This window comes from Meriones unguiculatus, chromosome 3, assembly GCF_030254825.1.
Source record: "Meriones unguiculatus strain TT.TT164.6M chromosome 3, Bangor_MerUng_6.1, whole genome shotgun sequence".
Lineage (NCBI taxonomy): Eukaryota > Metazoa > Chordata > Mammalia > Rodentia > Muridae > Meriones > Meriones unguiculatus.
The window spans coordinates 172,090,772-172,118,395 of record NC_083351.1 but is presented as its reverse complement, the minus strand read 5'-3'; the positions used below and the strand labels follow the sequence as shown (position 1 = coordinate 172,118,395).

The 27,624-nt window shown below is 46.3% G+C and overlaps 1 protein-coding gene across 5 annotated transcripts in view; it reads left to right on the top strand.

Moving 5' to 3' along the window:
- Positions 1-6,767: 6,767 nt before the first annotated feature.
- Tmem150c (transmembrane protein 150C) overlaps positions 6,768-27,624 on the top strand; it is a 60,581-nt gene continuing 39,724 nt past the window's right edge. For 2 of the 5 annotated variants that reach the window (XM_021646126.2, XM_021646125.2), the window contains exon 1: positions 7,050-7,293. The gene's annotated coding sequence lies outside the window, so the exon portion shown is untranslated. Of the gene's footprint in view, positions 6,786-7,049; positions 7,294-7,382; positions 7,537-27,624 lie in introns of those variants that run through there. The other 3 variants (XM_060381004.1, XM_060381002.1, XM_060381003.1) reach the window with 3 other exon arrangements.

The window sequence follows — 27,624 nt, the reverse complement described above, 5'->3', positions numbered from 1 at the left end:
TGCCCTTGTCAGAACCCCATTTTTTGAAAGACTGAAGGACTCCACATCAGATACGCTAGTGTGAGGACTGATGGACTACCTGAAAATTGGCCCTTGTTGTTTTCTGACCGATGGAGACCTTGACAATCACCTAATCAAGGTGCATTAGAGATAAAGGGGCCTCTGTGAACATGTATTTACTACACAGTTAAACTTTCATTTAGAAGCATGGTTCTTTTCATCCAATATCCTTGCAACGCCTATGCCGGAAATCCTAAATTATCACCCTATACCCACAAAAAGGGACTTCATTGTTGTAGGAAATATAAATTCTAATAATGTTTATTATTGAAAGCTATAATTATTGTGGCGGTTTTATTTAACCCGCTATCAAACAATAAAAGACACAGACACCTGATAGATTTTAAATAAGCCTATTTTTTTTTTTTTACCTGGGGCTGGGCAGATAGTACCCCATAACCTACTTTGTTACCTCTCTGCCCCAGAGACCCGTGCGATTTGCCCTGATCATTCCTGTCGGGGCCCGGTCCCCATCCGTCATCCCCATAAATACTTGCACATGCTTTCCATCTGTGTGCTCCTCTCCACACCACGCTCAGACCAAGCCTCCTGGCCCACGGGGTTCTTCACCCTTCCCACAGTGACTGTCCTTCTTTCTCTCCCACCTGTCTGTTCATCTCTCCCGAGATCCTTCTGCCCTCCGAGTCCTCAAACTTTAGCCATGCCTATTTCATTTCTGCCTTGCCCAAGTGTGTGGGCATTCATTCAGCCAATCAAGGATAATTTGGAGGCAAGGATTACAAATGTCATTCTGGGGTGCATGAGTGTCTGGTCTGCTCGTAAAAGATAGCAAGCAAATTTCAGGAGGCAAAATAACAATGCACCAGACTATGCCATTAAAATTCCCCTTTTTTGAGGAAGGAACAGTCTTGCTAGGTCACAGAGGAGGACATGACAGCCAGTCCTGAAGATACCTGATAAGCTAGAGTCAGATGGAAAGGAAGGAGGACTTTCCCTAGCAGTGGACTGGGAAAGGGGCAGGGAGGAGATGAGGGAGGGAGGGTGAGATTAGGAGGGAATGAGAGAGGGGAGCTACAGCTATGATTAATATAAATTAAAAAATTAAAATTAAAAAAATAAAAATAAAATAAAATTTCCCTTTTTGTCTAATTAAAAAGGCTATTTTTAAACTCTGTACAGTAAGAGCAATTATAAAAACAACTATAAAAAACACTAGGTAAGACTTATATATACAATGTCCCATCTAAATGTATTTGGCAACTTTGAAGAAAACATTTTCTACAACCTTCCGTGACACGTATCGCTTCTTTATAATTGATGTAAAGACCTAAGGAAACGGCCTCAGAGGCTCCCGGTGTGATGTGGGATGCGCTGAGGCTGATGCACCAGCCAAGGTGTGTGGGCACGCTCAGACACAGTTGACTTCTTTCCCACCCACCCTGTTCAGAACTGCTTGCTTTCTACCTCCTCATTAATGAAGGCACAGGACCTGTTCTTTGGGGGCCCCTTTCAAGGACCAAATAAGTCTGTGGTTATGTTCAGCCAAAAAGATAGACATTCCAGTAACTAATACGTCTGGTACAGGATAATAACAAAACTACCTCCAGTGGGAAAGGGGGTGATGTAGGTACCACCTCCATTTTTTTCTCCAGTCTGCCGCTTCTCCCTTCCTAAGCTGGCCAGTTCCTCCAGAAAGACGTGGGGGAGGGAAGCTAATGAACGGGAAGGTTCTGGACGGTCTGTAAGCAGGACTGCCATAGCCATGTTCCCACACTGTCTCCTGGTACTTTCTTGACAGAATTCGGCTTCTCACAAGTGCTCGCTGGCACGTACTGACCACCCAGGATCAGGATGATCATGTTGCCCCTGACTGGTGCCTTGAGCTTCCTCTTAGCCCTGGGCACGTGGAGGTAAGTCTCTCTTGCCTCTTCCTGCTGACCGAGCAGTCATTGAGTGGGAAACCAGTCCTACGCTGTGGCACTCTCTCAGGCTTAACTTCTGTGGGGACTAAATTGCTTCCCCCATTGATATGCAGGCTTTTTTTTTTTCTTTTTTTAATTTTGGTTTCTCAGACCTGAGCCACACTTTAGTCTGGGGTGCAGGTGGGGCTGTGTGAAAAGTCTGCCTGAAGTCCCTCACGGCAGGGGAAGAGGAACGTTGTCTTGGCTTCCCTCTTGTGGGGTGCCAAGGAGGGGCCCTCAAAACTATGTCTGCAGAAAGCTTCCCTGCTGCTCAGCAGCCCTGCCAGCATCTTTACATAAGGTAACCAGCCGTCGCGCCCATACTCCTTGCAAATCCTGCCTGGTAATGTGTAGCACTGTGTTTGGATAGAGTGTTGAAAACCGCCACTATCTGGGAAGGGGGCCTCTGAAAGTTTTCTTTTCTTTCTTTTTTTCTTTTGTTGTTGTAATTGCTTTGTTGGCTGCTGTTGGTGGGACAGGGTTCTTCTTTGAGGCATAATACCTGGCTATCTTAAGTCTCGGTCCATGCTAGCATCAAAGTGCAGGCAATCCTCCTGCCTCAGCTTCCCAGGTCCAAGGATTACAAGTATGTGTCATCCTATCCGGCTAAGGATTTCTCTAACAGGTGGGTCAAGCATCATTTCTATAAACTCTGCGTGGTTTCAGAGTTGCCAGTTGGATAAGAGCTGACGATAATTCTGTTATGTAGGGGGCCTTATCATAATGGGATTCATTGCAATTTCAGCAACAGCCAGGATTTCCAGAATCTCTGGGGGAGTTATTTATGAGCTGTGCAAGTCTGATGTTTCAAATAAATAAGGAAAGTGATTTGAATCATAAACAATAACAAACTGGCTGCTCTAGAGAAAGAAAACAAGCAAGAACATAGAGTTTACTTTTAGATCTAAGTGTTCTGTCACGATTTCCGTTAGAATTCACTTTATATGAGAAAAGCCAACACCCTACTCAGGTGCATGGACCCCTGTGCAGGTCGGCAGAGGTCAGGCAGCAGACTTATGCCTTGTCATGGTCCTACAGGATAATGTCCCTGAATACTGACTGATCCCCATCCTCTCTGAGAAAGCCTGTGGCTGGTATGTACCACCTACCACCTAACGCACCCTTCCTGTTACATTTGGTTTCTAACTCTGTGCTTGGCTCTTTCCTTAGAGCATGGAGTGTTTTAGAATTCCATCAATAGGTCTTTCAAAGGCACAAGATGAGTCTTGTACGCACTAAGAGACGATCAGTTCTGGGGTGGTAATGTTTTTATTTTTTGAGGTAGAATCTTAACACGGAGCCCAAACTGGTCTTGAACTTGCAGTCCTCCTGACTTTGCCTCATGAATACTACTGTTAAATTGTGGGCCACGATGCTCCGACTTAGCAATATATGGATTTAATGTCTTGGGCCATACTGAGTGGGTAACAACCGACAACAGATTTTAATGGGCGGGATATCAGTAAATCAAAGATAAAAGCACAAACAAGCTCATCTTTTGTCTCCAGTTCTCTTGAACTGTGGAACATAGAGCAGGAGTCCTGTAAATGATAACAGAATCTGCTTATAGCAGTGAGTTCTTCTAGGTAGCCAGTGTTTTAACGTATTATTCTAAACTGTCAATATCACTGTCAGAACTGTGACTCACTCCCCTCTTTGGGTTGATCTGTATGGACATTTTGGAGATGGAAGGTGGCAGTGACAGAGTACAGCTGACAGTTGGCAAGGAGTCTACTGTCTTCATAAACCCGAGCTGGTTTCTAAAGCAAAAGGGGGCGGGGCTCTAAGCAAAATGATAAGCAGGTGTGGAGCAGGCTTTGTCAACCTCTGACAGAAAAGTGAAAAAAAAAACTTTCACAAACTGGAGACCTTATTCCCCCCCACCTCTCTCCCCCCCCGCCCCCGCAAAAAGACTGTGACTCTCACAACCATGTCAAAAAGCACATCTTCTTCTTTATCAAAATGTCCTGGAGCTGGAGAGGTGTCTTGGCAGTTAAGAGCACTTGTTGCTTCTGTGGAGAACAGGGTTTGGTTCCCAACACTCACATAATGGCTCACAATCAGCTAAACCTCCAGTCCCTGGGCATCCAACACCCTTTTCTGACTTAATTAGATACCGGGCATGCATGTCCTGTACATACATGTATACAGCCAAAACACTCATGCACATAAAATAAAATAAATCTAAAAACAAAAAAGCCAAAACAAAAACAAGCACACAAATACCCATGTCCCATCCAGGCACGTTGGCAAGCCTTTACGGTATGTGCTTAGGATCCTAGAGACTGGGAGAGCTGAGAAAGTGGGCTGCAATCCGTGGCCTGCCTCCAAAACGTAGTGTGTGCCTGTTGGGTCATGATTTCCTGCCCCTGGAGGGAGAGGGAAGCTCATAGGTCAGAAAGTAAACAAAACATACAAGTCTGAGAGAGCCGTGTAACTAGAGTCATGAGCTCCAGTCCCTAAGGAGATACAGGTAATAGCAACGGCTGGGAAGGGGGAATCTACTCCACTCTCTGTCCAGGGAACTGCTGCAGATTTTCTCCTCTGCGCACTTCTTGTCGCCCGACCCGTAAGAAATAAGGAACAGAGAAGAGGGAGCTGAACAAGGATTTATTAAGTCAAAGAGAAAGAGAAAGCTCCAGCTGAGCCACAGGTTTGCAGCAAGGAGGCTGGAAAATGTTCACCATGAACTCCAGAAACTCCGTGACAGACCCAGAAAAGCAATTAGCTTTATATCCTCCTCTTTCACAACCCGAATCCCTTACCTGCATTTACTCCTTGGTGGTGGATGAATGCGCAAAGTCTATTCAATACTGAAAGTGCAAAATTTAATGTAAAGCTATATATACCACTTCCCTTTTGAATGCCTATTCTTTTTTGTTTAAGTTTTATTAATTACACTTTATTCACTTTGTATCCCTCCATAAACCCCACTCTCCTCCCCTCCTAATCCCACCTTCTCCCCCCCTTCTTCGCACATGCCCCTCCCCAAGTCCACTGATAGGGGAGGTCCTCCTCTCCTTCCTTCTGATCCTAGTTTATCAGATCTCATCAGGAGTGGCTGCATTGTCATCTTCTGTGGCCTGGTAAGGCTACTCCCCCCTCAGGGGGAGGTGATCAAAGAGCAGGCCAATCAGATTATGTCAGAGGCAGTCCCTGTTCCCATTACTATGTAACCCACTTGGAGACTGAGCTGCCATGGACTACATCTGTGCAGGGGTTCTAGGTTATCTCCATGCCTGGTACTTGGTTGGAGTATGAGTCTCTGGGGAGACCCCTGTGTTCAAATTTTCTGGTTCTGTTGTTCTCCTTGTGGGGTTCCTGTCCTCTCCAGATCTTACTATTTCCCACTTCTTATATAAGATTCCATGCACTCTTCCCAACAGTTGGCCATAAGTCTCAGTGTCTGCTTTGGCAGTCTGCAGGGCAGAGCCTTTCAGAGGCCCTCTGTGGCAGGTTCCTAGCTTGTTTCCTGTTTTCTTCTTCTTGAATGCCTATTCTTACTCCATACAAATTCATCAAGTTGTTTTTGGGTAATTTTGGTGAGTGGTCTTTTTGTTTATTTGCAAGTTTTGTTTTGTTTTGTTTTTAATGATAAAGTTTATTTAAAAAGGGAAAATGTTTGCCATTGAGGGGGCAGGCTCTTGAGGTGTTTGCTACGTTTAGGAAGGCCCTGACAGTCCAAGTCCACTGATAGGGGAGTATGCAAAATAGGTTAAAAATAGAGGCCAATCAGAGGAAAGCCGGCCAAACTGAGAAGGGCTCTCAATTAAGTGCTCATCTGGGCCTTTGTGCTTCTTTTTAAGTTCCATGGGTGATTTTGATGCGCAAGTTAAGAGGAACCACTAGTTCTCTGAATGGATCTAGAAGATCTAAAATAACTGAGTCTCTGTAGCTCAGAGGCAGTGTCTGCTTGGCAAGGGCTGGGCCCCAGGCTGGGTCCTGAACACCATCATTCATCACACACACACACACACACACACACACACACACACACACACACGGTGAATACCTTAGAGGAGCTGGAATGAATGAGGTAAGGCACACCTGAAGTCGCAGTGTCTGGGAGGCCGAGGAGGGAGCAAATCTCAGGGATTCTAAAAGGGCTCTCCCAGGGCCAGCTTGCTGTTTTCCTCTCGTGTCTTACTCAGGTAGTCATAAAAATGTATTCGTCAGCATTTTCATAACTTCTCCCACCCCAAGCCCCAACCTCCCACGGCAGCATGATCATGACCGCTAGCAGCAGCACGGATCAATGATTTTTTTTCCCCCATGCACACCCGATTAACTCATGTCCAAATGCCATTTTAACAGCCTCCCACGGAAGGCCCTCTGGTGTCAACGTGTCAGACTGGGCATCACAGGAAGGGGACAGGGAGCAGGGTATAGTCATCAGACCTGGGGTTTGTGGTGGGCCTCAAGCACTTCTTCACTTTGGGGGACCCACAGGCCACCCGGAGAGTCTGAAGAAACCAGTTGACAGTTGACGGGGTGTGTGTGTGTGTGTGTGTGTGTGTGTGTGTTAACTTTTGACTTGCTGCCCCAACTGAAAAAACAATAGCCCCGTCCCTTAACTTATGGTAAACAGAAAGCCTTGCACAAGTCCTCGAGAACCTCGGGCCAGTTGTCAGAACAAAATCAACGTATGCGTGGATAATTACGAGCGCCGTGGGAACAGAGAATTCTAGAAGCCAGGGGTGGAGAGTTTGAACAGGTTTGAGGAGGGACCTTGGGAAGCCGTTTTAAATAGACGGTGTGGTAGGCTGATGCAGGGGACTCTACCCTACGTGACAGGCCGGTAAAGTAAGTTGATTGAATTGTCGCTGGGCTGCGTTCCCCGGGGAGGCTGGCGTCTGGGATGGGGGATGCCACTAAAATGCTGGAGAAGAGTGTTTTATGACGACCCCAGCAGGACGCGAGAGAAAGGGGCGCGAGTCGGCCGCAGAAGCGAGGCCTTGAGGCCCTCGGTTCACCGTCAGGGTCAGAAGTTGGCCCTGTCTGTGTCTGTTCTGCAAGAAGAAAAGCAAACCACGGGGAGGACCGCGGGGGCGGGGGGCGGGGAGCGGAGAGGCGCACGAGGCTGGCGGTCCTGAAAAGGCATTTGAGCTGCCATGTGCAAAAGCCCGAGGTGTGCGGACAGAAGGAAGGCAGCGAGAAGGGTGCAGCGGGTCGGGAATAAATAACCGGCAGGGCGGAGGATCCCGGATCCCGTCCTGCCTTTTGTTGGGCGACGAGCGCCTGGCAAACGCGTCCAACCTCCTCGGCTTTGGAAGGGAGAGGTTGGAGCGTCCACCGGCAGCCGCAGCCCCGGGTGACTACGAGGGACCCGGGGACGGGGTGGAGGGGGGTAGGGTGGGGGCACGAGCAGGGACCACGAGGCTCCGCGGCGGGGACCCCCGGAGAAAGTCGGGGGACGGGCCGCGCTGCGGCGGGAGGGGGCGGGCGGGCAGATCCCACCCCTTCCTGAAGGAAGCGCCCTCCCCGCCGCGCCCGCCGCCGCCGCCGCCGCCGCCGCCGCAGGTCACGGCCCGCCCGCCGCCGCCGCCCGGAGCAGGTAGGCGCGGCGCCCTCCTCCGCCGCCCCTCGGCCGGGATGCCGCGGCTCGGCTCGGCCCCGGGACCCCGCGGGGACCCTCCCCTCCCCACCCGGGCGGCGCGGCTCCCCCGCTCCCCGCCCCCGCAGCGCCGCCCGCGGCCCCGTCCCCTCCCCCCCACCCCACGCCCGGCCCCGGTGACAGGTGTCCCACCGCCGCGGCCGCGCCCCGGGTGGGGTCCCCGGCCGCCGGCCAGCCCCGGGCGCTAACTTGCGGTGCCCTGCGCGCAGCCCCGCGCTCGCCCTTGCCTGGCCACGCGTTCCCGGGAAGGACCCGGGGAGCTCGGGCTGAGCGTGGGCGGGGGTGCGGGTCGCGGTGCGCGAGGCGTTCCGGTCATCCTTGGGTTATAGAGCGAGCCTTCACGGAGTGGTGTCCCTTCCCCCCCATCCCTCGCCATTCACCCCTACCCCCGCGGCACTTGCTTATACCCAAAGCACTTTGCTGGCCTTTTGGTCGCGGTGATTCCGGCCAGGGCTTTCAGGGCTGAGCCAGGGTTGGGGTTGCCAGTGTGAGAGCACACAGCCCAGGTGGAACGGAAGCCGGCGCATCTCCCCGGGCGATTCCAGGCTGACCTCCTCCGTGCCTGGTCCTGTCAGGAAACCCAAAAACACTGATAGATTAAAAAGCGCTCCTTAGATCTGTTACAGTAACACGGCCTAAAGGGCGATGTCAGTTTCTGTTTCTTCAGTTACTGGCTTGACTCGGAGTCAGGTTTTAATAATGCACGGCTGCGACTCCACTCTGGGCTGCAGTTAATAAAAGGTTCGGCGACTGTGAGTGCGTCAAGTCCACGGTAGCAGTTAGGAAGTTGCGCTCGAGTGACGTTTCCCACGTTGGGGATAAACCGTTAATTGCATCCATGCAGTGGATGCACAGTGAATAATTTTACGTTCTCAACTTTAATGTATCAGATGCCTAACTTTTTCTTACACGTGTCCTGGAGAGCGCCATGTTGCCGATATTAATCATAGCTGCCCCCCCATTTCTCTTTTTCTCTCTGTGTGTCTGTATCTGTCAGTCTGCTCTCTCTCTCTCTCTCTCTCTCTCTCTCTCTCTCTCTCTCTCTCCTCCCTCCCTCCCTCCCCACCCCCTGAGACAATTTCTCTCTATTCTGTAGCTCCAGCTGTCTTGGAACTTACCATGTAGACCAGGCTAGCCTTGAACTCTCAGAGATCCACCTGCCTCTGCCTCTGGGTGCTGGAATTAAAGGTGTGTGCCGCCACCACCCGGCAGCTGCAACCTCCTAATGCACCAGAAGTGTGACATCCATCTCCATGGCATTCGCATGAGAAGGTTAACGGTTTGCTCTTGATGTACAAACTACTTCGACGTTCTGCGAGCCTCCCAAGTTGGAAGCTCACAAACCGGACATAGTAAATAAAGGGGCAAGAAGTTCCGCTAGCATTAATAGTAACTGACAGAAGTGACGACCCTGGGCAAAAATAAACTGTGTGAAAAGGCATGCTTACTATCACGTGCAGCTAGCTGAGTGAAGTCTGTTTGGCTTATTTGAATTTACATTATAATGTCTTACATTATAATGTCAATGGCAGTGGCTTAGCCCGAGCTTCTTGTCAACTGCTTTGCTGTGGAGGCTGTGGTTTTTTTCACGAGCACTCTCATGCTCTCTAGTACCTTTATTGCCTTGCACGACTTCCGTGTTCAGTTGTGCTGCTTTTGCCTGCGGGTCGAGAGCGAGGCACTTCATCTTGCGGCCAGCACCTCTGTAGTCCGTGGCCGGAGGAGCAGGCAATCTGGGAGGGAAGGGCAGCTGGCCCCTGCAGCCTTAGTCGTTTGTGTCACTGTGGGACCATTTCAGTGGCCGATTAAGCGAAACAACACTGAGGAGGTAACGCATTAGCTGGCAGTGTCACTCTTCATGAAAGAACGTGGAGCGCAGGACTCGGTCGGGACTCAGGAGGCCCAGGTGGCTGTGGTTATCATATCATTGTGTGTGTTGGGTATGAGTGTGTGTGTGTGTGTGTGTGTGTGTGTGTAGACATGCATGCATGTGTGGAGGCCTGAGGCCAACACCGCAGGCCTTTCCTTAATCTCCCTCCGCCTTTATTTTTGGAAATTATTTGTTTATTTTTAGGTGCGTTGGTGTTTTGCCGGGATGTATGTCTGTGTGAGGGTGGCAGATCTTGGCGTTACAGATGGTTGTAAATTGCCATGAGAGTTGAACCCCTGTCCTCTGGAAGAGCAACCAGTGCTCTTAACCGTTGAGCCGTCCCTCCAGCCCCTCCACCTTTATTAATTAATTGATTGATTGATTGATTGATCGATTGGTTGAGATAGGGTCTCTCACCAAACTTGAAATTCCTCGATTCAGTTAGGCTGTCTGAGCCAGTGAGTTTCAAGAGGTCTACCCGCCTCCCCTCCCCACCAACCGCTGGGGTTGTAGGTACCCAACACCATGATCATCTTTTTTAAAAAATATTTTTATTAATTACATGTTAATCACTTTGTATCCCCCCTCCTTTTAACATGGGTACCAGAGGGTCCAAGCTCAGGTCTCAGTGTTTGCACGCCAAGCACTTTCTAGGCCTGCGCCCCTTCCCAGCCCGAAGTGGAAATACTTAACACAAGGAGATTTCAGACAGGACGGTTGAAATGATAGAAGATGATGAGGTTTTTGGGTATTTGCTGTCCCATCCAGCCCCATGTTATTCTAGTCTCGCCAGTATAGTAGGTTAGGCAGGGTACGGAGCTCTTCTGCCAAAGAAGAAATGAACAGTTTCTCATTTAACCTCTACCTAGAGCCTCTTGTAGCTCAGCACTACCAAGTGTAACTTTCTACATTGATGGGACTATTCTGTAAATCTGTCTTAGATGATAACTATAAGCCACACGTGGCTGTTGAAATGTGGCCAGTCCGACTGTGGAACAGATTTTAAATTTATTTCACTTTAATTAACTTTAATTGCCACATAGGGACAGTGGCTACCATATTAGACAGTGCAGCTCTGAGTTCCCGCCACTCATTTCCGGTAGGCATACATTTGACGGCAATTATCCCTTAATTGGGAAGAAAGGGAACTCTGCACTGTACTGCCGGGAATGAAGATTTAACTTGAGAATCCTGTTTTATGAAAAAGCGCTTGCATGTATGCTGGGTCTTGTTTCTGCTCTAAGGACAGTTGGCTTTTTCAGCTTCTGCCTCTGCCAGTCGCAGATGTAAGCATCACCCCAAGTTGTTTGGAATCACGTCTGGGTGGGCACTCACAAAGGAGCAAGGTTTGCTCCCGCGCACTTTGCAGATGATTCATTCTCAGAGTCGGCTTCTGCGCTTGGTAAGTTTTCAAGCCAAGGAGGAGAGATTTGGGGAAATGGAGGAAAGACTGTGGTTATGTCTGATTGTTCCTTTCCTCTCGTAAAGTCAGCTCCGAGAAAGGGCTGAAGCCTACTTGACAGCCCTTCGTGTCTGGTGTCCTCCTCTGGAGTTTCAATCTGGACAACTCTATCCCTCGCTTGCTTCACACTGCCCATAGGGTTTACCAAATCCACTTAAAATACCAGCTACTATCATTTTTAGTAAAGTGGGATTTGATTTAGCTTCTGCTGGATGGCTTCCATTTTAAAACTAACTTGCTTTGATTAAAACCATCATTTTGATAGTGGAGAAAGCACGCTTTTTTTTTTAATTAGATGATTTCACAAGGTATCACCTCTCACATTTCTTGAATGAGTGACCCTCACCCAGCCCAAGGCCTAAAAGCCTGTCTATAGGGGAGACCTAAGGGGTTCCAGGTCCCTTGGAGAGACTACCCTTCGGTCAGTTATTGGAAATTGTTGAATATGTCAGGATATATTAGAGTTAGGCTAAAATAACCCTAAGGTATTTGTGCCTTGAAGGTACTAACAGTATATACAAGGGCAGTTTTCCAGTGGCTGTTCCACAGGTAATGGAGTGCTTCTATAACTATAGTAAATGTTCTAATAGTCGCAATACCACACCAAAGCCTCTGAGATGAAGAAGCATGTTTATTTAGCTTTAAAAGACCCAACTTTGTTGGTGTTTTCACACATCACAGTATTTTTCAAACTGCTTGTCTCAGGTCTTAAAATCAATTTCCAGAGGAGGGTCACCATTTTCCTTCTGAAACAGAACCCTAAAGTTGTCTGTGCGCTGTCCTCTGTGAAAGTTTTTGTTTCCTTGATAGATAGTAATGACCAGGTCACAAGGAATTGGGAACCAGGCAGAAGTGGCTTGCACATTCTTCACTCCATGGCCTAGTTCATCTGTGCGACACAGTTTGTGCCTGTTCATTGTTTGTAATCGTTGTAGTGTATGGGTGTGTCCTGGTTCAGATATAGAGTCCTGCCCGTGACATCCATCTTGGAACCCCTTTGAGAAACACTGATTGAAGACCCTGTAGTTGCTAGCAATAACCTATACCTTAGCGATTACTCTTTGCCAAGGGCCCCACGTGAGCTCTGGTTTTCCTTTGATGGGGGAGCCCTGTTTTCCCACAGTATCTCCATCTCATTTGTTGGTGAAGGCAGTGAGTTTGGAGACAGACCATATGTCCAGTCACCCCTACTCCCCATATGTGATTGTGTCACATACATACGTGGACACTTCCGACCTGTGACACCCAGACAGTATGCACCATTGCACGCGTGCAGATGTGAGCCAGCAGCAGTGATTCTTCTGCAGGAGATACAGCCTGGTGGCGAGAGGCAGGTCACCATAGCTCAAGGCTGCAGAGGCCTGGCAGCCGGTGGTCTCTGAGCTTAATGCCCTTCCCAGGTGAGGCTGCCCATGCCTGAAGAGTTTGAGTGTCCTGGAGGCTGACTACAAGTTACATCTCCAGACGTGTTCTCTTCCCCGCCAGCACACCCTAACTTCTGCATTCTGGTTTGCAGCAGGCAAACGACGAGTACTCAGAGCAAACAGGCCCGTCTGAGGCCCATGCTGGGTACAGTCACCCATGTTTTCTTTTCAGAGTCACTCCTTACTTCTGAATGCCTCTGCACATTTCCTAACATAGCAGCCGGGAATCAAGTGGGAGGGTAGCCCAGGGGTAAGCTTACCTCGTGTTGGCCCCGGGTTTGACCCCAGCACCATAGCTCAAAGTACAGCTCGATATAAATTCGCATGAAAATGAAAGTCAGTGTCTGAGGGGGTCTTAACATTGAGCCTGGAAGTCCTTTTTCTCCTGCTGTCATCTAGAAGCAGATTCCGGTTTTCCAAAAGACCAGTGATCGCTTATACAGAGACCTCGCCACTTAGAATTAGGAGAGGCTGAAGCCTGCCACCGTCATGCTGTTTCCTTCTGTTAAAAGTCCGGAGGCTGTGTGTAACGCACTAAAAATCTGTAAAATGTTCAGACTTCGTTCAAGGCTCCAGATTTCTCTGTCTCTGTGGACAGTGATCTAGACTCTGCCTGTAGGATAGACAGAGGCTTGAAGAATTGTCTTTAAACACACACACACACTGAAGCCGGGTAGACAATGCCTAAAGTGTAATCGTGCTTAACTGTGGCCATTGAGGAAATTAGCCTGTAGTTGGAATGGTGTCTTCTTACTCTGAAGTGTTCGTTATGAACGACCATGATGATCAACTGACTAAACCTAAGTGTCTCCAAACAGAGCTTAGGAATATAACCTGCTTTCCATCAGACATGCAGGAGACTGCGCCATCTCCATAACCCCTTATTAAATATTTTTTTTAAATTGTGTGTTTTTCAGACAGTCTCATGTAGCCCAGGCTGGCTTTGAACATATTACATACATTATTATTATCCTCTCATCCGTCACATCCTGACCTCAGTTCCCCCTCCCTCCACCCCTCCCAGTTGCCCCTCGCCCACTTCCATTTCCCCCAGATCCACTCTTCTTCCGTTTCCCTGAAACTCTTCATATATTAATACCAAAAGACAACCCAGAATTGCAGATCCTCTTCCCATATGCTGAGATTACAGGCACATGACAAAATTAAACATTTTAATTAGATTTATTCTGTTTTGTTTTTCACGTTTGTGACGGCTTGGCTGACAGAGAAATGTTTTAAATGGGATTAACTGGACGTTTTAAAACATAAGTTAAAATTGGCTGCCTGTAGCTAAAGTGGGTGTTACGCTCTGGAGAGCTGTACTAGTCAGTATGAGTCTTTCAAACTGTTTTTCTCCTGTCAATTCATGAGGGAACAGACTAGGAAGTGGTGGGTGATTTGGGGCTGGAGAGATGACTCGGTGGTTTAGAGCACTTGTTGTACCTGGTGTATACCCGGGCAAAACGCTCACACGTGTGAAATAAACAAGCAAAATGGTGATACCGCTGTTAAACAACATAAGCGGAAGTGTTCGTTTTAGGTGAAGCTAGACGTGTTTGTTTATTAAAATGTGACTCCATCTGCTCACGTAGCTCCCTTAGAGTTCCTAGAAGAAGCTTACCTTGGAAACATATGACCCCAGTTTCCCCAAGAGTAAGCAGCTTGTACAGAAGCGTGAAGGCACAGCAGGGGTGGGACGGTAAGGCGGGGGGAACGAGTTCTCTCCTTTTATGACACCACGTTCCCACACGCCCCCACCCCTTCAAAAGAACGTTTTACCGTTCTTGTCAGCGACAGCACAGTGTCTGCAAGGATCGTATTTATATCCCCGTAACCTTAGCAGCTAATGCAATTGGTCTTTTAAAAAGATGATTATCTTCCCTATGACATTTTGATTGGTATTTCTCCCTTTTAATTTCGGCTTCTGTGTGGCATAAAAATTGATTCACATGGAGAGGAGTGGGTTGCCACTTCATACCATAATCTTGATTGTATATCTAGGCGTGTGGAACTGAAGGGGAAATTTCTCCGCTAACTGAACTGCAGAGCAGTCACGGCTGTGATACAAGGGATCAAGTTGTGATTTTTTTTTTTTTTTTAAGATCAAGCCACTTACCCACATCAGTGTCTGCTTGCAAATCCACAGACAGTTCAGAAATGTGACTTCTTACTAGCTCTAGTGATGCTTGTAGCACACTCCCTGGATCAGTGAGGATAACTATTTGTGTGGGAGGATGTGGGGTGTATGATTGTATATTCGTGCAAGCATGTGTATGCCTGCAAGCGTGTGGAGCCCAGAGGTCAATGTCAGCCATCTTCTTCAATTGTCCTTCAGTTTGGTTTTGAAGCAGAGTCTCTCACTGAACCCAAAACTCACCCTTAGATTAGTCGGGCTAGACAGCAGGCTGCAGGAATCCTCCCACCTCTCCTCTTCAAGCCCTGGAGCTACAGATCTGCCTGCCTGGCTTTTCCATGGGTGTGGAGGATCTGAACTCAGGTCCTCAGCTTCCATGAAAAGGTGCTGTACCGATCAAGCTGTCAGCCTGTCCCTCAGGATACCTCCTTCTCTCCCTGGCACTTCCCTCTTATTAATAGCACAGCTCTTAAATAATTTTTTTCCACATGGAAAACTAAAGAGAATTTTTGTAGATGGTGATGGTTTCCTGGTAGGGTGTCCAAAGGATAGACAAAGCCTTTGGAAGTCACACAATTTATGCCTTGGAGTCTTGGCACAAGAGCAGTCACCTCAGAATGGGGAGGTGTCTCACGCTTTCAGACCATGAATGTTTTACATGAATTCTTGACATACTGTTGACCCAGGCTATCTTAGCATGATTCCCACTTCCGCCTTAGTCTCTGCTTGCATGATTCCCTTCTCCTCCCAATTAAATCATTGTCTCTGAGTTTGAAAGTTATATTCTGCCGTTTAGTTTTATCTTAGGGCATTTGACTATCTAATGGCAGAGGCCAGAAAAATGCTATAAAGTTTTACTAGACATAACCACACTTCTGCTCCTGTGTTGCCTGACCTGCTTGTATACCTTAGAAGCAAAGAGTTGGATAGCTGGCTCAGTGAATATTTGGCCCCCAGAGCTAATGGTATCTAGTGTCAGGCCTGTCGTGGGCTAAATTTTTAATTTTGATTAAATTTTGCCAGCTGTACACAGCTTTAGATTTAGTTGGCATGCGACTCCCCTTCTTGTGCTGTCTGAGGTGCAGCATCCTTCCGTTCATTGCCCATGACTGATAAAGTTCTTAAAGAACTGCTACCTTGGACAGCGCCACCCCCATGAAGCTGGGCAGGCGACCCAGGTTCCTAGCCTGGCTGCATAGTAAAATCACTGGCCTGTGGCCAGTGGCCGGAAATGAACACATGAAGGCCAGTGGAGCCCATCTTACCTTATTCAGGAAGTTAAGAGTCCAGGCCATTTTCTCCATCAGGTGGCCATAGCAACAAAGGATCACTTACCCTATAGTGTCGAAGTGCCAGTTTGCTCAAGTGAGGAAGAACTGTAGGAGCTAGAGGGTTCGAGGACACCAGGAGAGCACAGCCCACAAAACCAGCTTACAGGGCTCATAGGGGTCCAGAGAGTCTGAAGCAGCAACCATGGAGCCTGCACGGGGCTGTGCTAGGTCCTCTGCATATATGTTGTGGTCACTTAGCGTAGAGTGTTTCTGGGACTCCTAACAGTAGGGGTGGGAGTATCTGTTTTGTCTGCTCTTGGAACCCTCTTCCTCCTGCTGGGTTTTCTCATGTAGCCCTGAGGTGAGGGTTTGTGCCTAGTCTTGCTGCATCTTGTTATGCTGTATTTGGTTGATACCCCTGGGAGGCCTGATTTTTTTTTTTTCTGATTTTTTTTTTTTTTCTGAGCAGCAGCGGATCTGAGGGAGAGAAGAAGTGAGGGATGGGGGGTGAGGGGAGTGGAAGGATGGAAACTGTGGTTGGGATGTAGGAGAGAGGAATAAGTGGGGTAAAAAGAAAATGGCTTCCATAATTTAAAAAAGACAGATTCATGATTAAAGCTTTAAAGAGAGAGAGAGCGAGAGAAAGTTGGTATAAAACTAACCAACAATTGATCCTTTGTCACCTTGACACAAGCTGCTGGAGTCATTTGAGAAAAGGGACTCTCAGTTGAGAAAAATCACTTCCTAAGACTGGCCTATAGACAGGTGTGTGACCGATGGGACGGTGTCAATAAAGAAGAAGAGAGGTACACGGCCACACAAGAGGCAGGATGTCAGGAGCAGAGAGGCGCTGGCTCTGCAGCAGACTAAGGAGAGCCCGTCTTAGACTCCCGTTAAATAAACCAGGTAGATCTCTACAGGGGAATACTCTATTGCCTTTGAAATGCTGGTACAAGTATATGTACCTCAAGTGAAGTGTGATCTCTTTCTCTCTCTCTCTCTCTCTCTCTCTCTCTCTCTTGCCCCTGCCCCTGCTTAGCACCATGGCTGTAGAGTACGCACATCTCACTCAGCTTGTCTGCTCATAGGTGGTGCGCTCATTTAGCATAATTTCCCAATTGTAACTGTCTTAGCGTCCTGTGATTTAGCCATGCTGCCGCATGTGAGGGCCGCCACCTCTTTAAAACTGAGAAACGCTGCTCTGTGTAAATACGTCACATGTAAAATGAAGTTACTCCGGCTTTGAAGAAAAGGAATGCTCATTAGAGTATGCGGGTGTACCACACACTTCATCCTCGTCAGCTCTCAAAATGGACTTTTTAAAGAGTAGTATAGAGCAAATGATGTTAGTGCTGTTGCTATGTGTCTATCTGTACTTTTAAATACACGAGACTCTGCCCAGTCCAGTGTACATACGTTTCTTCACTATCATCTCATAGCTGGACTGTAAGGTGAGGAGCCAGAACACAGAAAGCATTTAAGTGTCTTGTGGGAATTATGTGAATATAGACAGAATGATTTGTGATTTATTGCAGGCTCTTTGCTGATTTGGTCTGATTGGTGCCTGTCACTTTGCCTTTCTTTGCTAATTTAAGCATCTCTCAAATACTAAGATTTTATTAAATTTAAGACATAATGAAGTATAATTTTGCTGCTATAGTGTGCTGAACGTGTCTCCTTAAGTCTTTTCTCCCTTCTCCTCCTCTGTTCTCCTATTCTTTCCTAGTGGGTAACAAATCCATAAGTAGACCACATTAGGCACTGTGTGGAAATGTGGGAGAAGGAAATATCCTTCCTCTAAGAAAGTGTAGCTCAGCAGACAGCTGTGGGGCCCCTGTGAGCTAATGGTAGTACGACTTTGACTCAGATGAGGGTTAACTGTGCGGGCAAACTTTGTACGGAGAATTAGAAGTTTGTCACTCGTGCTTATTAAGTTCTTAGTGTGCGCCAAGCACTGAGCTTGCTAAATGGTGTGACTGCGTACGCATGCAAATATTTGAGGTAGGTTCATTCATCTCCTCTTCAGAAGTAAATGGATTGGAGTGTCCTATGATGACATCAACCGCCTAACATCAGACAGCTCGAATTTAAGGCACCCTGTCTGCTATCGTGGAAGGCTAAATTCAAGGTGTTTATTGTTCATCACGGTGATTTGCATCGACAGTGATATAACATTTTTAAATTTGCTACAAGATGAACTTTAAGTGTTCTCACCAGAAACAAGAGTGTGTGAAGTTGTATACGTTAACTAGCTTCACTTCGCCTCTCCTAAGTGTATTCTCACATTAAAACATCAAGAAAAAGCAAATACGTACAGCTTCTACTTGGCAGACAACAAGAAAACAACTTACCTTTATGTCAAGAGAAAAATATTATTTAATGGGCTGGGGACGTGGCTCAGTGGCCAAAGGCCACCAAGCCTGATGATCTGAGAGGACCAACTTCCAAAAGTTGTCCTCTGATCTCCACGTGCGCGCGCGCGCGCGCGCACACACACACACACACACACACACACACACACACACTTAGATAAATGAGTGTAAGATATGTATGCGGTATAATGTTAAATTAGAAGGCTTTACTGGTGTTTCCTTTAGATGACTATAACGCCATACAAAGGCTTGTCTTTCCCTATAGGAAGTGAGCTGAGCTGAAGAGAATAAGAAACAAACGCAATCATGGTAACAATAGTGTGTGAAAGGAAGCCTCCTTAGTGATGAAATGCTAATTAAGATAACAGGTGGGGACATTGCAGGGCTTAGTTTTGAATCTCCTAATAGAGCTAACTTTCAAGATTAGTAAGTAGGTTTAAAAGATTTTAAAAGTGGCTTAGCTGGAAATTTCCTGTGTAGGGTTGTCTTAAAACAGGTACTCCAGATCACTGATAGAAGTAACATCAATTCCAAATTAATCTCCCCGAGGTTTTTTCTCTTCACTGATTTTTCTGAGCCTCGCTGTCTGTGGAGTCGTGTCCCGTCTATTCCTACAATAGGTAGGCCCAGATATTTAAAGGGGGTTGTGGTTATTACACATTTATAATATTTCTTTTTATTTTTCTGCATGATTCTTAGACGCTTGCATCTCTATGCTTTCTCTAACCCTTTATGTGAATGCTCATTAACTTCTGTAATATTTTAGTTCATTCTTTGGACTCACGTTTTTTTTCTAACACTCCCATTTCCCTATGTCTTTATTTCTATCTCTTTCTTGAACAGTGTTAGTTCACACAACAGTATTAATTCTCTCTAGCTGCTTATGGAGAAAGCTCCCTTCTTATACCAAAGAATAATATTGGCAGATAGAGAGAGGGTCGAGGGAGATCATAGGATCCATCTGCTCATAGCTTTCCTAGATAATTTTTCAGGGGTGAACAGTTTTATTAAACGTCTATCCACATCCGTGGAACTCATCTTTGACTCGTGAATGCGTTATGTCCATGATATCTTTTATGTTTCTCACAATAAACTCTTTCATGTCAGGAGGCTGATTTTGAGACTCAATCTGGCTATGTTGCCAGGCTGGCCTTGAACTTCTGAGCCCTGGCCATCCTCCCACTTTACCCTTCTGAATATGTAGGACAAGAGGCGTGCATATTTTAGTGTTTGTTGACATCATGTGTTGTATCCAGTTTGGAATTTCCCCCATGTTGGTCTCACAAGAGCAGTAAACATGTGTATTAAATGCAGTTGCCCTTGGGAATCACATTGTACCCATACTTTTATGTCCTGAATTTTCTGTCTGTATGAGAATCTTTAGATGGTTTATTCTTCAAGACATAGTTAATGGTTGCGAAATATACTATGGGTTCCTTATAATCAATTACAGTTTTTAAAACATATACATTACATTTTTACTTATTGACTGTGTGGGATGGAGGATGTGAGGACAATTTGCAGAAGTCCATCTTCTTCCACTAGGATCGAACAGGGCTCATCAGATTTGGCAGAAAACACCTTTACTTGCTGAGCCATCTTTTCAACCCTTTCAACCCTGCATTTTTGTTGCTTCAAGGTTTTGCTGTTCAGTGTCATCATGAATGCAGGTGTGAGTACATGTCTGTATAAACTTTCGTTCCTACCTCTTGTCATTTCCGCCGTGTGTGTTTCTGAGACCTCAGTGGATTGCCACAAACATGGTGGCTTAAGACGGCAGGAGCAAAACAGAAAAAAACAAAAATCAGCATGGGCTCATTCTCTCATAGCTCTGGATGCCAGAAATCCAAAATTAAGTTGCTGGCCCTTCAAAGGCTCCTGCTCCCTCTTGCCTCTGCTAGCTTCCGGCCTCTGTGGTGCGTGGCACCGTCACAGCTGTCTGTGGTGTTGTCTTTGTGTCTGCGTCCTCCCATCCCTTCACAAGGATGCCAATCTGCGATGACTTGGAGATTGTCAGCACCCACCTCTGAGAAGGCCCTGTTTTCAAGTAGTTGCATTCACAGGAAATTGGGATCAAGAACCGGGACATAACTTTTTGATGGTGGCTAGATTCAGCGCTACTATAAATTTGTGTTAGGGGACCGATTTCTTAAACCTCTTGATTCCATTTGCCACTTGTTTTCCAAAGGCTACACTGAGGCCTGTCTCCTTTGTCTTCAGTGGTATAGATTATCCCCATTTACCTACACTCTTCCTTGCATTAAGTATCTATTTTTAGATCTTTACGTCTTGGACAGACGTGGTTGGAGAGGAGAAAGCTTTGCTGAGTTCAGCAGAAATTCCTGTACACAGCTCCAGACATTTGTTTCTCTCCCCGGAATCTCTGTTTGTCGTTATATAGAAACACCTTCATCCTTTCTCATGCTGTCTATAAAAATTCTCATAGAGTATCACTTACTTTTTAATTTTCCCAAAACTATAGTCTGTGTGGCCAAAACTATCAGTGTTCATTTGTGATTTCTTCCTATATTTTAAATTTAAGAAATACTTTCTAGGGGCTGGAGAGATGGCTCAGGGGTTAAGAGTACTTGCTGCTCCTGCTCAGAACCCGGGTTTGGTTCCCCGAACCCACGGTGAACAACGACCATCTGAAACTCCAGTTCCAAAGACTCCCACACCCTCGCCGGCTTCCGCTGACCTCCGTGAGCACTGTGTTCACAAGCTGAGCATACATACCTGCAGGGAAAACACCCATGCACATAAAAAAGAAAACAAATGTACCAGGATCTGAGTAAACAGTTATCTTTCTCATTTTAAAATTTCTTTTCCCAGCACATATATTGAATGATTGCTGTATTCTTTGATTCCTTAAAAAACAAAACAAAACAAAAAAATCCTGTTTTCAGCTACTGGTAATTTTTATCTCCCCTGCCTCAGGGGCTGTAGCAGTATCAGTAAGTATTTCTGTTGATACAGCTGGAGGGGAATACTGTCAGGATGCAACAGGTAGAGCTGGTGGTGCAGCAGAAAACCTCACCATTCACAGCCCAGTCCCTCCACAGCCAGGAGTTAGCAGCACAAGAGCTCAGCAGTGTCTGTACTGAGAAACCCTCTTCTAAATGTTGCTGTAGGCTTGTGGGTCATCTGCGCTTGAGAAGCGACCTAGGTCCAGGTCGGTGGCTGCATTTCCTTACTTTGACCTGGAAACCCTTACAGATACCGTCTCAGACCTTTTCACCCTGGGGTCTCCTAGCTTGGGGTTCCGAGGCCTCTGCTCATTGTGGCTTGCATCTTCCTCCTGAGAGGTACGCGTGACCACACACCTAAATTGCTTCTACGCCCTGTGGCTTCAGACCATTCAAAGCGAACGCTCCCAATTTGTTGGGCAGAAGTACAGCAGTTTCCTGGTGAATGTGTAACGGACACAAAGCATTTTACTTCTGCAGCTGAAGAGAGGAGTTTGTCTCAGGACTGTTTTCCACTCTGTTGATTTGTTGGTTTGTGTGCAGGACAACATTACTTTTATTGCTGAAGTTTATGGTATACTTTATATTTTTTTATATTTAACATGTGTGGGGGCAGCTCCCTTTGTGGGCTTTTATGAAACCTGAGTGGGGGAAGTTATGCTAGCTTAAGTCGCATGTGTGCTAGCCTCACACAGTAGGTGTGTTGTATGTCAAAGCATGTGTGTGTGTGTGTGTCTCATCCACACACACCTTTTTTTTCAGGGTTTGATGGTTTTTCTCCTCCTCCTTCCGGTTTTGTTTGGACAAAGCATTGCTATGTAGCCCAGGCTAGCTTCTAACTAACGTTTTCCAGCCTCAGCCACCCCACTGCAGTGATTATAGGGGTATACTGTCACACCTGGCCTGAGACATACTTTTGGGATGAGGCCCAGGGAACTGCACTGTGAGACTCAAGCTGTGACCGGGAGCAGCACTCCCTGGCCCCCATTTAGAGAGCCGTGTGTCTGACCTGTCTCTACTGCCTCTCCTTTTATTTGGATTGTCTCTGCGTTTCAGCCAAGTTTGTCCTCCACATTGTACATACATCTTGCACGTGGTAGATGGATTTTTCTTTTCTATTACATCTTCTAACTGTTAACTATTGATACACAGGAAAGCTATTGATTTTTGAGTGTTTGTTCTGTATCCCACCGATTTGCCCAGCTCTCTCGTCCTATTGAATAGCATTTTAGTTAAAGCTTCTGCAGGTGCGAGATGAAGGCGCAGTTGACGGAAGTTGCTCTGCCCTGGGGTTGACATGGGTCTGGGGCATAGACTCAGATTAGGATCATTTGATTCAGCCTGAGTCAGCTCTGGGTGGCTCTGGGCAGCTTGGAGCTTGAGGTGTGTCTAGCCTGGGAATAGCAGCTGACAGCACTCACTGCTGTCAGTTTCCCTTCGAGCCCTGTGGCCACTGTACAGCCCCTGTATCGGGCGCGTCTTCAGCTGTGCCCTTGGTGCATCTTTTTTGCTTACTGAGAGACCAGCAGTAGCCGCAGACACCAACAGAACGGGAAGAGATCTTTCTGGAACCCTGAAAATATCCACGAGCCCTAAGGACAGACAGTAATAATTGACATTTTCCACTGAGTTTTTATCAATCGTGTGTGTGTGTGTGTGTGTGTGTGTGTGTGTGTGTGTAGGCCAGAGGAAGATGCTGGGTGTCTCCGCTATCACTCTCTACCTATTCCTTTGAGACAGGATCTCTCATTGAATCGGAGCCCATCTGTGTGTGCCCCTCCCCCAGGCTCTGCCAGCAGCTAATAAGCCCAGCAGCCCCCACCCCACCCCACTCACATGCTGAGGCTGCAGGTTTATCGTGCTGAGCTGGGGCTCAGAGCACGCTCTCTGACCCTCTGCGCCATCTCCACAGCCTTCTTCGCGCTAGTGAAACTAATCTTTGTAAGGATAGGAAATGACGGTTTCCTTTATTACACGTTCTTCCATGCATATCACTGTATTTTGCTCATATTCAACCCATAACTCTTCCTTATCCCCCCCCTGCTGGTTCTCTGTCTCCTTAACGAGTGCCCTCCCTCTCCCCACTCTGCTTCCGTATCAGTGAGGAATTGATGCTCTTTAGCTAAGGCAGTTTCCAGGGAGCTGCTTCCACAACATGAAAGTTTCATGACATTGCCAAGGACATGGAACAGTTAATACAGTGTTTGTCTACCATGGATGAAGACCTGGGTTCAGCCCCAAGCACAGCGTAAACCTGGCTTGGTAGGGCATATTTGTAATCCCAGCACGTAGGAGATGGAAACATAACAAGAGTCAGGAGTTCAAGATCATCCTTGAATACAAGGCAAGTCTGAGGCCTGCCTGAGATATATGAGGCCTTATCAAGAGGGAGAAGGGGAAGAAAAGGAGGAGGTAAAAGAGAAAGGGGAAGAGGAGAGGAGAGGAGGGGAAAGGTTGAAAACAGGAATAATTTAAGAACATCCACAGCCATGACTGGCCCAAGTTCTTTGAAAAAATATCTCACAGATGCTAACTATCCTTTCAAGATCCACAGCTCAGTGATTACCTAACATGGGGGAGACCTAAGTGACAGATAGATAGATAGATAGATAGATAGATAGATAGATAGATGATAGATGATAGATAGATAGATAAATAGATGATAGATAATAGATAAATGATAGAGAGGTAAATAGATAATAGGTAGATGATAGGTAGAATAGGTGATAGATAAGATAGATAGATAGATAGATAGATAGATAGATAGATAGATAGATAAATTGATTGATTGATTAAAGGCACTGATAGTGCACCTGAAAATGCAGAGCCATTGACTAGTGAGGATTTTATTTAAGGCTGGTGCTCTGGCTCTAGCTACCCTTTCTCATTCAAGATCATAGTTGCCTGGCAATGCCTACAGCAATGCACATTTTGGTTCAAGAGCAGCCTAAAAAAATTCAGTTGATAAAAAATTCAAACAGAAAGGGTTTGTGCCTATTGCCTTAGACAAATAACCTTGGTTTTGACTCAACGTGCAGTCCTCAGATTCTGCTCAGATTCTGGTGTGGCTAGACCCAAAAGAGCTCAGAGAACTATAGCCAGAAACTGATGGTGCTGTAGCAGCAATTGAGACAATGGCTGTTGGTACAGTGACAGCCCGCAGACTTGGGAGTGTGGGAGGAGGGCTATTTCCTTCAACTTCTTACCTACTTAGTGTACTGGTAGCTATGTACACTTTCAGCGTGTGCTGGGGAATCAAGTGCCACATTTCTAAGGCAGGCATCCAGAAAATGGACTATATTCCTTCCTTTTTTTTTTTTTCTTTTCTTAATAAAATTTGGAAAGTAACCATGGGAGGGGAAATATAAAACTACATCAGTTTAAAACTATGAGCGTTCCCTTTGTTTTTATTTGAGAATAAGATGGGTCTATAGTTTTCCGTTTTCAGAAGTATGCTTATTGATTTTTGGCATCAGAAGTAATCCATCTTCAAAAAATAATTTGGGTAGCTTACCATATTTTTCCATATTCTAGCAGTTTTTCACATTAAAAATGAGCTCTTCCATAAATGTTTGTTAAGGAATAATTTTTTTAAAAAAAAGATAACTTCTCCTGTGGATATGGAAATGGATACCAGTTAAGGATGCCAAACTCACTAACTCCCTGCTGGAGCCAGGCGAGCCAGGGCACCGCAGAGCATCTCAACATGTCAGATATGCTGCACATAAGATACCTACATTGCAATTGGTAACAGTAGAAAAATTACAGTTATGAAGTAGCAACGTAAATAATCTCACCCCAGCCTCAGATGAGCACTGCAGCCTCGTCCGATGCCTCCCTGACTCCCTCACTTACCCCAACTTCTATCCCTCCATCAGGAGAGATGGCCTTGCCTTACCTTAGCAGGGAAATGGAGAGTAGGCAGGAACTGGTTTTTCACTCTTGTGGCATTTGATTCCTCCCTCTTCCGGCTGCTTAACTCTCCGATGTGTTCTTCAGCATCTTAAGCTGTTGTATAGTTCCTCAGTTTCCCAACTTTGGGCCTCCCATCGCTTTCCCAATGGCCATACAGTATGATCAAATCCTTTATGTTTTGAAGAACAAATTCTTTTAATATTAATTTAGACCTCCATTCCCTTTATCTGTCTTTTATGCCTTTTTAAAATAATGTTCTGGGTTGGGTTTTGTGGAAATAATCTGATTTTTTTTTAAATAAATCTCATATAGACCAGGCTAGCCTTGCAACTTGACATGTATACAGCCAAGGTTAACCATGAATTCTTGATCCTCCTCCTTCTACCTCATACCTGGCTAATAATGTTTGCTTTAAACATTTTAAAATTCTATTGTGTGTATGTGTGTGTGTTCATGCACATGGATCCCAAGGATTGAACTCAGATCATCAGACTTGGCCTCAAATACTTTTACCAATGAACCATCTTGCCAGCCCCAATAATAATATTTTTAATAGGCCTATATTCATTGTATGCGGTGCTGGGTTTGATAGGGACATTTCATGCAAGTATATAATGTGCTTTGAGCATATTTCCCAATGCCTCCCTCTGTATTCCCATGCCCTCCCATCCCTTAGTCCTCATTGCCCCCATGGACAGTTTTACTTCTTCCCTGTGAAATTATGTGTCTTGCCTTTTATTCACACCAGGCCCTTCCGGGAGGCAGGCCACATTTGCTTTATCTTTTTCCCAGTTCTTTTTTTCCAAGCTTCACTGCAGCGGATTGCGCCTCTGAAGTCCCATGGAAACTGTTTGGAATGCCTGCTACCTCGTTCCAACCCTTATTTAGTGTGGTTATGGCTCTGAATGTGGGCACCTGCCAGTAGTATCAACATTAACCGGGAACTTGAAATACAGACTCTTAGCCGGCCAAGTCCACTGTAGTAGAACCTCAGGGCCAGGGCTGGGGCCAAGTAGCCCCTGCAACTGATTGTGTACCACCTGAAGCTTTCAAACCGCTGCCCTCAGGTAATCCATACATTCTCCATGGTGCAGCATCAGTGGTGCCATCTAGTCTTCATAGTGCAGCATCAGTGGTACCATCTGTTCTCCATGGTGCAGCATCAGTACCCTATCTGTCTGCAGAGCTCTTATTGACTCTTCCAGAGAAAATTGATGACTTCCTCCTCCTTGTCCCCTTGGCATTTCATTCATGCCAATTATGCAGTACTTATTCTATTACTGCTAGGTCTGTAAGGGTCTTCCTTCCCTTCAGATCATGCAATCTAATTTGTTATTGATCATCATATTTCCAGAACCAGACATGTGCCTGGAACCAATCAGACAAATATCACAAGATCACGGATTGTCATTCTGTTTCCTGCACCCGGGATCCCTTTTCATTTCCTCTGAATTCTTCTTCCTTCTTTTCCTGAAGCTGCCTTCTGAGTATGAATAATCAAACATCTTGTCATTCAAAGGGAAAACTTTCAGAGGGTTCAAGCTTTTAACCCTCTTGTCTGTCTGTATCAGACAGGGTTCAAAGAAAGAAGCAGATCACAGAAGAGTCTATGTACTCACATGTGATAGCCTACATGCATCAGAACCTACACAGTCATAGACATGCTTGCACTCACATGTGATAGTCTACAGGCATTAGAACCTACACCGTCATAGAGATGCTGCACTCACATGTAATAGGATACAGGCATCAGAAGCTAAATAGTCATAGAGATGTTTGAACTATTTGTGTAAGTCTGTTGTCTTTCCTTCTGAGGCAGGGGCTGGACACCCGACCCTTGGGAAGGAAAAGATGGATGTAAAGGCATGTGAGGATAGTAAAGGAGAACCACATTCCATAAGCACATGCCAGAGCTCATGCGCGTGAGCAGGACCCTCAGGATTCCAGAACTGGGTTGGTCCCTCCTGCCTTTAACCTTGTCACTGCGAGGGCCCAGCTAGTGAGAACAAGGTTCCATTCAATTCAAAGATAAGCACATTTCTGGCCTAACTCTTAGAGAAGCTGCAAAGGGTAGAGAAAGGGGACCAGTTGCAGATCAAGCAGCTGTCCTGTGTCAAAGGAGGGACGCCAGGAGCCAAATGATGATGTGTTAGCCACAAAAACATGCCTGGCATTCCAAGCATAAAAGACAAGCGCTCTGGATATTGAAATCATCTCGTGGTATATGTTTAATGTCCTTCCATTGGGTTGCTAATTCGATTTGTCCTCCAGAGCATTCATGCGTCTATCTTCCACTTTTACTCAGAAATCCTGCAGAAGGGATTTCCGAGGAGCCTAATTCAGATGAACCTAGCCAGACGGGCCTGAGTCCACCACACCAGCCGCGTGTCTGATTCTGAAATACCACAAGACCAGAGGCTGAAGCAAAAGATCAGAGATAGGAGTGATTTTTTTTTTCTTCTGCAAAAGCAATTCCCGCAAGACGGGGGATGGGCCGAGTAATGAGAGAGACCCTTCAAAGGTTAGCTTGCAGTAAAATTGGCCCTGGGACAGATGAGTGAGAATTACAGGGCAAAGACTTCCCCGGGAGCCAAAAGCTGTTTCTCCACAGAAG